Source organism: Heteronotia binoei, chromosome 21, assembly GCF_032191835.1.
Source record: "Heteronotia binoei isolate CCM8104 ecotype False Entrance Well chromosome 21, APGP_CSIRO_Hbin_v1, whole genome shotgun sequence".
Classification (NCBI taxonomy): Eukaryota; Metazoa; Chordata; class Lepidosauria; order Squamata; family Gekkonidae; genus Heteronotia; species Heteronotia binoei.
The window spans coordinates 37,776,544-37,789,870 of record NC_083243.1 but is presented as its reverse complement, the minus strand read 5'-3'; the positions used below and the strand labels follow the sequence as shown (position 1 = coordinate 37,789,870).

Sequence of the window (13,327 nt, the reverse complement as noted above, 5' to 3'; positions counted from 1 at the left end):
GGGGGTGGGGGCTTTCCAGTGTTTTGCACTGAGTGTCACATGTATGACTATCTGCCCACAGGACAGAAGTCTTGGGTGTGTGCTCGATGCAAGGAGCTCCTGGTCCTCAGGGAACGAGTTCGTACCCTTGAGGCCGAGGTGACTGCCCTGGAGAAGCAGAGACGGTCAGTTAGGCAATTGGGGAAGACTCTTGGGGGCGTATTAGATGAGCCCCACTCTGAATGTGGCAGCCCCGTTGCTGCCAGAGAGCGTGAGGGTCTAGAGGGAACAGGGCACCTTGCTGAGGATAAGGGGAATGCGCCCTCAGAAGGGACCTCTTCTTCGGTTGGTGAGCGGGTATCCTTTCGCGCCAAGGAACCATCCCTGGGCAGGGAGAGAGGGGGGGTCTTGGTAGTTGGTGATTCGATCCTTAGGCAAGTAGACAGCTGGGTGGCGAAACCGCGTATTGACCGTATGGTGACTTGCCTGCCTGGTGCGAAGGTAGCGGACATTACGCGTGTAGTAGATAGGCTGATAGACAGTGCTGGGGAGGAGCCTGTGGTCATGGTGCATGTTGGCACCAACGATGTGGGGAAATGCAGTCGTGAGGTCCTGGAGGAGAAATTTAGGCTGCTAGGTGGGAGACTTAAGGCCAGGACCTCCAAGGTGGCCTTCTCGGAAGTGCTACCTGTTCCACGTGCAGGGCAGGAGAGACAGGCGCAAATTAGAAGTCTCAATGTGTGGATGAGACGATGGTGTAAGGAGGAAGGGTTTAAGTTTGTTAGGCACTGGGATGCTTTCTGGAACAAGCCGGAGCTGTACAAAAGAGACGGTCTCCACCTGTCTCCGGATGGAACCAGGCTGCTGGCGCTTAAAATCAAAAAGGTGGCAGAGCAGTTTTTAAACTAAATCTTGGGGGAAAGCCGACAGGAGATGGAATGTCTCTGGTTCGGGAGGACTCGTCTCAAAGAGATGAAGGGTTGGCTTCTATTTTTCTACCGAGTAACGGATCAGAGTTGTCCACTGTGATGGTGACAAACAGTATGGACTGTCTGCTAGAGTCTCGAGGCGGCAGGAGAGAGGTGGCGGGCCTAGCTTGCTTGGGAAATTATAAATGTTTGTATGCAAATGCTAGAAGTGTCCGAAGTAAAATTGGTGAATTGGAATGTTTAGTGTTGGGAGAAAACATAGACATTGTGGGAATTTCAGAAACTTGGTGGAATGAGGAGAATCAGTGGGACACGGTGATTCCTGGATATAAGTTATATCGGAAGGATAGGGAGGGAAGGGTTGGAGGTGGGGTGGCTCTGTATGTCAGAGAGGATATACGGTCCAGTAAGACTGAGGTCAGAGAATTAGATTCCCTTTTAGAAATGCTTTGGGTTGAAATAGAGGGCCCAAAAGGAAATTTAACTATGGGAGTTTGTTATCGCCCACCAAATCAAAAGAGAGAGGACGATTATAATATGATGGAGGGATTAAAGATAGCGGCTAAACGTAAAAACTGTGTCGTAATAGGTGATTTTAACTACCCGCAGATTGATTGGGTCAATATGTGTTCTGGTCGAGAGAAAGAGATTGAGTTTCTTGATGCTCTCAATGACTGTGCTATGGAGCAGATGGTCTCAGAACCTACCAGGGGTGGGGCGATCCTGGATCTGGTCCTAAGTAATGCCCAAGACTTGGTGAGAGACGTAAAAGTGATTGCGCCGCTTGGGAACAGTGACCATAATGTTATTGATTTCACCATTTGTATAAATAGGGAGTTGCCCAAAAAGACCGCCACAACCACATTTAACTTTAAAAGGGGTAAATTCTCTGAGATGAGGAGGCATGTGAGGAGGAAACTGAAAGGAAAGGTAAATACGGTCAAAACCCTTGGGGAAGCTTGGAGACTATTTAAAACTATAATCCTAGAAGCTCAGATAAAATACATACCACAAGTTAGGAAAGGCACAAACAGGTATAAGAAGAGGCCAGCATGGTTAACAAACAAAGTAATGGAAGCTGTAAAAGGTAAGAAGGACTCCTTTAAGCGGTGGAAAACCAGTCCAAGTGAGATTAATAAAAGGGAACACAGGCAGTGGCAAATCAAATGCAAGACTGTGATCAGGCAGGCAAAAAGGGACTATGAGGAGCATATTGCAAAAAACATAAAGACCAACAATAAAAATTTCTTCAAATATATTAGAAGTAGGAAACCAGCCAGGGAAGCAGTGGGGCCCTTGGATGACCATGGGGTAAAAGGATTACTGAAGGAGGATGGGGAAATGGCTGAGAAGCTGAATGCATTTTTTGCCTCCGTCTTCACCGTGGAAGATGAGAAGTGTTTGCCCGCCCCAGAACCACTAATATTGGAAGGGGTGTTGAAAGACCTGAGTCAGATTGAGGTGACAAAAGAGGAGGTCCTACAACTGATAGACAAATTAAAAACTAATAAGTCACCGGGTCCGGATGGCATACATCCGAGAGTTCTGAAAGAACTCAAAGTTGAACTTGTGGATCTTCTAACAAAAATCTGTAATCTTTCATTGAAATCTGCCTCCGTTCCTGAGGACTGGAAGGTAGCAAATGTCACCCCCATCTTTAAAAAGGGTTCCAGAGGAGATCCGGGAAATTACAGGCCAGTCAGTCTGACTTCAATACCGGGAAAGTTGGTAGAAACCATTATCAAGGACAGAATGAGTAGGCACATTGATGAACACGGGTTATTGAGGAAGACTCAGCATGGGTTCTGCAAGGGAAGATCTTGCCTCACTAACCTGTTACATTTCTTTGAGGGGGTGAACAAACATGTGGACAAAGGAGACCCGATAGATGTTGTTTACCTTGACTTCCAGAAAGCTTTTGATAAAGTTCCTCATCAAAGGCTCCTTAGAAAGCTTGAGAGTCATGGAGTAAAAGGACAGGTCCTCTTGTGGATCAAAAACTGGCTGAGTAATAGGAAGCAGAGAGTGAGTATAAATGGGCAGTCTTCGCAGTGGAGGACGGTAAGCAGTGGGGTGCCGCAGGGCTCGGTACTGGGTCCCATCCTCTTTAACTTGTTCATAAATGATTTAGAGTTGGGAGTGAGCAGTGAAGTGGCCAAATTTGCGAATGACACTAAATTGTTCAGGGTGGTGAGAACCAGAGAGGATTGTGAGGAACTCCAAAGGGATCTGTTGAGGCTGGGTGAGTGGGCGTCAACGTGGCAGATGCGGTTCAATGTGGCCAAGTGCAAAGTAATGCACATTGGGGCCAAGAATCCCAGCTACAAATACAAGTTGATGGGGTGTGAACTGGCAGAGACAGACCAAGAGAGAGATCTTGGGGTCATGGTAGATAATTCACTGAAAATGTCAAGACAGTGTGCGTTTGCAATAAAAAAGGCCAACGCCATGCTGGGAATTATTAGGAAGGGAATTGAAAACAAATCAGCCAGTATCATAATGCCCCTGTATAAATCGATGGTGCGGTCTCATTTGGAGTACTGTGTGCAGTTCTGGTCGCCGCACCTCAAAAAGGATATTATAGCATTGGAGAAAGTTCAGAAAAGGGCAACTAAAATGATTAAAGGGCTGGAACACCTTCCCTATGAAGAAAGGTTGAAACGCTTAGGGCTCTTTAGCTTGGAGAAACGTCGACTGAGGGGTGACATGATAGAAGTTTACAAGATAATGCATGGGATGGAGAAAGTAGAGAAAGAAGTACTTTTCTCCCTTTCTCACAATACAAGAACTCGTGGGCATTCGATGAAATTGCTGAGCAGACAGGTTAAAACGGATAAAAGGAAGTACTTCTTCACCCAAAGGGTGATTAACATGTGGAATTCACTGCCACAGGAGGTGGTGGAGTCCACAAGCATAGCCACCTTCAAGAAGGGGTTAGATAAAAATATGGAGCAGAGGTCCATCAGTGGCTATTAGCCACAGTGTGTGTGTGTGTGTGTGTGTGTATATATATATATATATATATATATATATATATATATATATATATATATATATATATATATATATATATATATTTGGCCGCTGTGTGACACAGAATGTTGGACTGGATGGGCCATTGGCCTGATCTAACATGGCTTCTCTTATGTTCTTATATGAAACCTCACAATGGGCAGCATGGAAGCTGACATGAGCAGAGGAGGGAAATCATTTGCTTCCTGGAATCAGGAAGAGTGGATCATGTCTTCCTGATGCCAGGAAGCGAATGATTTCCCTGAGTAGATCATCTTTTCCTGATGTTACTTTGCAAAATGCTACTGGGTTCTCTCTATACATGTTCAAGTTTGACTGCATGCATCATACACATACATTGTTGTTTCTGCGTGCTTCATATGGTAGATTAGGGTTTTTTTGCCACCGCCACACCGCTTTTTCACCATGCTTACATTGAATGAGCAAGGGCCCATCCCCTCACAGACACACACACAAAAAAAACAGTCAGAAATGCCAATAACAGTCTGCACCCCAATGATGTATTTTGCCCAAGGTCTTGCTCCAAACGTCATCTTTATCTGGATTGATGGGGTCAAGGAGCGGCCCTTCTCAGCTGCAATGCCCTTGTTATGAAATAAATGTGCTCTCTAGAGAGGCCTGTGTCAGGCAAGCTCTTATTTTAGCTTTTAGAGAAACCATAAAGACTTTATTTTTTTCAGCAAGTATTGAAGGGACAGGGAGGAGAATAGACTGTAAGCCTGGCTGAAAGAAGGATCCAGTTTTGGTTTTATTAGGATGTCATTCTCAGCAATCTGTTTTAGGAGGCATTATTTTGGTTTATTTATTGCTATGTTTATGTGATTTGCTGTAAGAGCCCTGATGGCTCTTCAGAAATAGATGGGGTGACATAAAATTCAAAATAAATAACTACACAGCAATGACTACTTCACTTGTGCTCTTTTCAAGCTCAGCCACTCAAAATAAGGATGCATCTTTGAAAATGATCACTAAAATTGTATCCGGCTCTCAAAAACACATGTTCATTAATGACAAGAACAAGGCTGCTTGCACGCTCCCTTCTGAAGGCTGCTTAAGTCTATTATGGCAGTGGCTCCCAACATTTTTGGCACCAGGGACAGGTTTTGTGGAAGAAATTTTTTCCATGGACCGGTGTGTGTGTGTGTGGGGGGGTGCTGGAATTTCTGCTACTCCCCACCCATGCCCCATTCCTGCCCCCCATGGGGGTCTTTAAATGAGGGGTAGGTGAAGGTTGCTGCCATGCTGCCCCTTCCACCCACCAGGGACCTGGGCGGATGAAAGAGGTGGTGCTTCGGAGCAAGGCTGCACTGCCTCTTTCATCTGCTCAGGTCCCGGTCTGGCAAAAGGGGCGGTGCAAAAGGGCAACACCTCTGCTTTGCTTCATGGCCCGGTTGCTAACAAGCCATGGCTGGGGGTTGCGGACTCTCGTGTTATAGGATTACTTTAATGCAACATCCAAAGTTGACACTCTAAAGAAATTGTAATTTATTTTTTATTTACAAACCAAGGTTCTAAACCAGGATAAAACCATGATGACAACAGCCAACACATTGTAGTTGTTAGAGAATCGTTCTAGGATCTGGGAGACCCCAGGTTTGTATCTCCACTTTTTGATGGAAGCTTCCTGGATGACTGTGGGTCAGTGCATGCACAGGAAAGCTTACACTCAGAATTAAACTTTGCTGGTCTTTAAGGTGTCACTGGACACAAACTTTGTTCAATTGCTTCGGACCAATACCTGAATCGACTTCAAAAGGGTTGTTGTGAGAATGCAATGGAGAAAGAGGGAAGGATGTAATGTAAGCCAGTTTAGGTTTCCACTGGAGAGAAAGGCGTGTAAATGAAACAAGCAAACAAACAAACTAAATCAATCATGACCAAACAGCAGTTCATTCTCAAATTATCTTAAAAATAGGCTTGTTACAAACCAGAAGAATATGCATGCAAAAACAAGTCAAACGTGATTCAAAAGGGAATGGTACCAAAGATTCTCCAGTTCAGACCAATTTTGCACTAGACCTTTAATCCTGATTTAGCCCTGTCCCCAAACTAGCATTCTGCACTAAAATCATAGAATCAGATAAACCAACTCTATGACTCTATGATTTTAGTGTAGAATGTCAGCCTGGGGACAGAGATAAACCAGGATTAAAGGTCTACTGCGAAATTGCTCCAGATTTTTTTATTAGTAGCTAACTATTTCTGTGGGGTAGATTCCACACACACACACCCCATGATAGTGAAGATCACTGTCAATGTTTCTTAATTGCTGCTAAAGCAGTAACCACCCAACGACTTCCTCGTTCCTAGATTAAGTCACAGGTGAAACTAATCCCACCCAATTAGGATAATATCACAGCGCTACATAGCCAAATGGCTATGTAAAATCTCTGAGGATAAGTGACAGAGCAATGTGAGTAAGCAGACATTTTCAGAGTCCCAGAAAAGGCACAACCAAATTAAAAAATTAATACAAAACTGCAAAATGCTTTAAAGGGATGGGCACAGTTCAAAGTAAAGCAAAATTACTAATTTCAAAATGCAACATATTGGCAGACAAACTTTGCCAGGAAATTGTTTGCTTTTTCTGTTAGCTAGAATTTCATCTCACAAGGCAACTGTCAGGTCCTGAGGGTCCTAGTTCGGTGGAGGGCGGCGTTGGAGGCTCTAGGATGTGCTTTATTGTCGGTATACAACACCTCAGACCTCGGCTGCATGGAGGTTAATGCTACCTGTAATCCCTTGCAGCTGCCACCTAAGTCTTTCTTTGCTCTCTGTGTACCTCTGGCATCTCTGGCTATAGGCTCTTCCTCCCCAGTGTATGCATGTACCGAACACTAAATTTCTATCCCCACACTCACCTTCTCCCCTCCACCAATCCCCATGATTCTTTAATACTATGACTAACCTGGAAGTTGGCTCTAACAGGGGCTGGGGCTGGTGGAATTCCCACGCCTCTATCTCTATCGACAGCGGTGTCAACAGGTCATTATGGGGTGTCTGAGATTGGGCCAGGACACCAAGTACGGGTTCCATGCTGGAGGAATGTATGGTGGTCAACATTTTGTTGCTGCATGGCCAGCGGTGACAGGCTCACCCACGGTCAGGAGGATGTTGACTGAATCTGTAGTCTGGGGTGAAACCTTGGACTCTGGACAGCAAACCTTCCGAGTGGTAAGACTAGTAATATTAATCCTCTTCTGTAATGACTTCACAGAGATAAAATATTTTCTAATGCCTCTAAGGCCATCAGACTCAGTGCTGTAATCAACAAGTTTTAAAAGTTTTCCTTTATTTGTGGCTAACAGTCTTTCTATTTCCCGTGTCCAGTTCACTCAAACCTCAAACTGAATGGCATCTCTTCTATCTAGTCTATCAAAACACTGTAAATAACTAGTTTGCATTTGGTGAACCTCACATGGGAAGGAGGGGATCAAGCTGAAGAAACTATAATCTCTCTACTAGCTTCTGAAATAAATGACTTCTTTGGCTAAAGAAGAGAATATCTCAAGAACTGCTTACACAGAATGTGCTAGCAAGCCATTTGTTCTTGAACTGAAAATTCACTTAATAGCATGTGAATCTTGCACTATTAGAGACATTTACAGAACTCTGGTAAAATTAATATCAATTGCTACAACCATCTGAACCACCGCATCATTTATCCTAGTCCTCAAGACAATTGTCCCATTTTGCAGAATAATTACATTTACCTTGTTTTTATCTGCTCACTTTTAGGAACATGTAACGTGTTAACTTGCATAGAAAAATGGTCACCTGTTCCTGTAAAAACTTACCCAACCAATACGAACACTTAACAGCTTCAATCCAGCTCCTGCCCCTTCTCCCTGGCTACTGAAGTTCTTAAAAACTCCTGAAGCAGCTTATAATGGACAGAACTTCAGCAGCAAAGGACTTCTCAGAAATTGTTTTCATTGTTTCCTCTTGTACTGGAATTAGGTTCATATGAAAGTGTTAAGGAGGATCTTCTATCTTCTGGGAATCACCTTTCTTGTGGGTTTGAAGGGATTGTTGGGGGAGGGGGGCAGAACTAAGGCCTGAACAGAACTAAGCCCTGAGTTGCATGTGGTTGAATCAATGCACTAATGCAGCCAGTCAACCATAATTTTGCGTCAAGAAATGCTGAACCAGAGATTTTGTGCAAATAATTCTAATCACCACTGGGTTGGATCCAACTACCTATCAGAACAGAAAGAGTAGATTTTTGCCATGACCCCCCACCCTCAACAGCAAGCCCTTCCAACCCCCAAGAAAGGTGATTCCAATGTCCTTGGATCTAATAATTTTTGGGCCAGGAAGTGGGAGTGAGAAAGGGACAAAATTGCCCCCTTTCTCTGTTCTGTTAGCACCAACTCTGATGATGGAAGGGGTGATTTTGCTCATTGCAACAGCCCCTCCCCCCCCCCACACACAGCTATTAATCAACAGGAGTCTGGGGAAAACTAGCTTTTGGGACCAAAGAGAAGTGCATGGGAAAATGTTACATAGTCTCCACTCAAGCATGTACACCACCCTTGATCCAAAAGGCAACAAGGTTAGCATTGCATGTAGTACTCAAGTAAAATGTGCCAGCTTATTTTCATATGGATGCCAACCTCTTAGTAAACAGTTTTCTCTCAGTTTCAGGGAACAAGTTCTCCAACATCAATCAATCCCGGTTTGCCTTGGAGGGGTTCCAATCGAGATTCCATGTATATATACTTTTTAAGCTTCCTTTCCTTAGATATATTCTGCTGTTCCGTGCTTACTCAATCAATGTTTTAGGCAAAATAAACTTCTCAGCATTTCAAGACAACATCTATTCCCTGGCAACAATGAATGGAAATTAATTTCCATCAGTATTTTTACTTCAACTGAAGATAAACTCAGTTCTTTTTCAAAAGCTTTCTGATGAATCCAGCTGTTTAAAATAGTCTGGCTTGCTCTTTACAGATGTAATTAAGAATATGTCAAAGTCATATCAACAATACAATATCCTAGTGTCACTTATACAATATGATTAGTTTAAAAGGGCATGTGGGCTAAAAAATGGTCTCAGAATGGCTCCCCCTCTCCTTTCCCCCTTCAGCCTCCTGTCTCTCTCCCCGAAAGTTTACAGATCTTTAGGAATGAGCAGGATGTGGCATGAGGAGGTAGCAGCGAGGAGACTGAAACACAGTAAATGTTTAGAAATAGCCTAATATGATCCAGAGTGAAAACACAGAAACACACAGCTTAAAGGTACCCCAAAATCTTGCACAATGCAGGAGATTTACAGATACCATGTTAAAAAGTTAACCAAGAACAAGAAAAAAGAAAGCAGTAGCTTTTCTTTTAAAGATCAGCTAGATTTGAGTCTAGTAGCATCTCAAAGACCAACAAAATTTTTATGGCATGAAATTTTCAGAGCCCAAGCTCCCCTGGTCACATTACTAATCAGTGGGGGGAGGGGGGTTGGTAACAGGAACTCCTTTGCATATTAGGCGTGAACGGATCTACATGTTTTTTGGGGGGGAATTAAAAAATGACGCCCCCTTATGGGCTATTCTATCTTATGGTCCCACAGAATACAATGGACTCCATACCCAATTTGGTGCCCCCCCTTAGTCGGAGCCCAGGGCAAGCACCCCCCCTCTGCCTCCCCTAGATCTGGCCCTGATATTAGGCCACATCCCTCTGATGTAGCCAATCCTCCTGGAGCTTACAGTAGGCCCTGTACTAAGAGCCCTGTAAGTTCTTGGAGGATTGGCTACATCAGGGGTGTGTGGCCAAATATGCAAAGAAGTTCCTGCTACAAAAAAAAAGGCCCTGCTGATCAGAATCCCATTTTGACAAGAATGATTTTCTTAAGTGATCTTCACAGTCAGTGGACAAGAAGCACTGTCAGAACTCTGTTGCAAAGAGGGTGTCTTGACGACACTGTATTTATTGATGTTATTTATAGTCTGCCTTTCTCACTGGGACTCAAGGCAGAATCACCCAGAATAAGTCACTGCTATCAACAGCATAGAACATCCAATTGACAGTGCAATTGGATTTGACTTATAGAAATGTGGATGCAACCAGAGGTAAGGAAAATTGTAAGTATTAACACAACACATTAAACGAATACAAAAATTCCATAGCTGGAACTACCTGCAGCAAAAGATAGTGCTAATTATTCACTGTAGTATTGTCTACAGTTCCTAACTCTTTACCCAAGGCTTCGTTTTAAACCACTTGTGTTACAGTGCAACCCTATTTCTTGTGCAAAGGTCCCTCTTGAATAATTCAGTTTTCCATAGTCTGAGGAAAGCCAGTTAGTGATCCAAGGGCTCCAGTCAATTGGGTGAGTCACCTGAAGGGCATTTCCAACCTACTGCAGAACAGTACTACAGATATCAATCAGATTCTATCACTGCATTGGAATAGGGGATCACAGTGGAGGCTCAGGCACCCCATTCTTAGCTTTAAGCTTGAGTACACACTAGACAAGAAACTTAGGGTACAATCCCTTTCACAAAATGATTTTTCCCAAGCGTGCAAGCATACATGCCAGGAAATGTGAGACTCCCACAGTTTAATTCAGACTTTTCTTTCTGTCTGAATCTGAGCAAGAATGACATACAAGGCCGGGGGTTGGGGTCCAGATGTGGCAACACATGCGAATGCATGAAGCTGCCTTATACTCAATCAGGTCCATCAAAGTCAGTATTGTCTCCTCAATCAGTATTGTCTACTCAATCAGGTCCATCAAAGTCAGTATTGTCTACTCGGACCAGCAGCAGTTGTTCAGCGGTTTCCTCCTACCTGATCCTTTTAAGTGGAGATGCCGGGGATTGAACCTGAAACCTTCTGCATGCCAAGCAGATCCCTGAAGATATGCCCAGACACACAAGTGGGTGCGGGGAACAAGATTATAGTTGAGCCCTACAAGAATAATGTACCTTCTTTCCTCCCACAATCTCAGGGTTCTTAATTTTTTAAATTTACACTATTTATCGTCTACTGTTCTCGTGGGGACTTGAGGTGAATTATACAGAGCGAGTCAGTACAATCAATAAAAAGGGACCTTCGATAACCATTGCATTAGAACTTCAGAAGTCTGGAACCAACCAGAAAAACTGAAGCACAGCATAAGCACATGGCACATGAAGCAGTTCAGAAATTACATACTAGGGCCCTACTTACCATGAGCGATATGTAGCAGTACAGACTGCAGTCTCAACCATTTATCCAAACAAGCTTGTGAACCATTTTGTACAGTGCAATTCTATTACATATACGGGAAAGCCCTTTAGAATAGTTCAGTTTTGCAAAGTCTGCTGAAAAGCCAGGCAACTGGGAGCCACCACACAGCATGGGCAGTTGCTGATTTTGCCCATTTTCAGGTTGGCACCCAGAGATGCACCTGCTGCCATGAGCAAAGTGGCCATGGTGGAGCATAAGCAGACAGGCACTCCTGCAAATAAGAGAGGCCAAGACCGTGAAGGGCTTTGGATGTGATAGCATATATTCTGCAACTGAGTGGCAATCCTGGAGGTGAACAGGGAGCTCAGAGCCCTGTTTCTGACTCACATAAAAGAGAAAAAGAAAAAAACACACACACACACACACAAAGATATTGTGTACTTCCATTACAAGTTGTTTGGTTGTCATCAGTAATACAAGCAGGCTTCTGCTAAGCTTTGCTCAGCTCACAGTAGGACACCTCCCTGGAAAAACAGATCAAAGCATCCCTGCAGTTGAGCACAAATATACCTCCTACCAATTCATCCTTGTCTGGTGTACTGCACTCCAGAACAATCTCTCCTCCTTGCAGTCAGAGAAACTAACACAGCACATAAGGTACAGCAGGAGGAGTCTGCAGGAGTCCCTGGTGTGAAGAGATCCAATTAGATCTTTTTTAAAAAAAAATGTGCAGGTTTTTTACCTTCAGCATTTTTCTTTTCTTTTCCCATTGCATGCAGAATGGTTCGGCAGCACAGAAGTGACATCCTCAAGTGCTACCGGTGATTTCATGTCAGAAGCTTAGTGAGATTTATGGGACTTACTTTGCCATGAGAAGAAGAAATCTTTAATACAAGCCAATGGGCAAATATGCAGCCCGGCAGAGAGCTGGCACAGCGCTAGCAGCAACCAATTATTTTCATGCTACAGGCCTGCTATGCTTTTAAAAACAGTAGACGTTGAGTTTAATTGACCACACAAAAGTGCACTACAAAGCTGAGGGTGGTACACTCAGAGGGCATCAGGGATGGGACACTGCCCAGGGGATTGCTAGTTAAAGCAAGGTCAGAGGTGGAACAATTCACAAGGCAAGCAAGTTAATTTGGGATGCTTGCCATGCTAGACCAAACTGTGCTCGAACTGTGTGAACTGTGTTATTTGAAGTCATCAGCCAAGAAATAAGAAAGGGTTCTCCTTGTGTGCAGATCCTAGCAGCACCTGCATGATAAAAATCTTCCCTTCTTAGTTTGGCTTGTGTAAAAGGAGTCTGTTTTTCACTGTCAGCTGAAAAGGCCTTTAATTCCTACCTGCACTGAATTTATCCTTTGTGCTGTTGCTGTGTGTTTTAAGTTGCCTGTAGATAATTTTAATAGAAATACAGTATATAAATGCTGTATACTTTTTTTATACAAGTAAAGCTTACTGCTGTTTTCTTCTACCACATTTTAATACATCCCTTCCTCCAAAGGAGCCTGGAGAAACTCCATTACTTCCTTTTATCATCACAACCCTGTGAGGTTGATAGGCACTGAGAGATGGCAATCAGCCCCAAACCACTGAATGAGGTTTATGGGTCGGTAAGGATCGGAACCCGTGTCTCCCAAGTCCTAGTCCCTAACTCTAACCCACTACATCATACTGGTTTAAATTACTCCCAAAATAAAATCCCACACCATATCTTCTGCATCTCCATGTCGAATAAATCCTTAGAAATTCCCTCTAATTCCTATTATTCCTTTAAAACCTATCACTGTAAAGTTTATTTAAAACATTTTTGGCTGCCCTTCTCCCTTGTGGAACTCAAGGTGGTTTGCAATGCAGATGAAATACATAGAATACATAAAAAAAAATTAATCAAGTTAGGATTGCCAGTAAATTAATCAAATGAAGTCCTAAATAAAACCATCTTCAACTGCCTCCTAAAGATCTAAAGTGAGGCTCTTCCATAATTGTGGGGCTGCCACTAAAAAGGCCCTCTCGTGTGCCTAGGAGACAAACGTCTCTGATTAATGGGACAGTTGGGAAGGCCTCTTCTTGCCATCTTAATTCCCAGGCAAGAACATATGGGAGAAGATGGTCCTTTAGATAGCTCTGTCCTAAGCCATGTAGGGCTTTAAAAGTAAAAACCAACACCTTGAATTAGGTTTGGGTGTGTGGAGCAGTAGTCAACGTAATTG

General features: G+C 43.5%; 1 protein-coding gene across 2 annotated transcripts in view; it reads right to left on the bottom strand.

Annotated features, from left to right (window-relative positions):
- Window positions 1-13,327, bottom strand: part of ITPK1 (inositol-tetrakisphosphate 1-kinase) — a 188,814-nt gene that overhangs the window by 116,953 nt on the left and 58,534 nt on the right. The gene's annotated exons all lie outside the window — the stretch shown is intronic.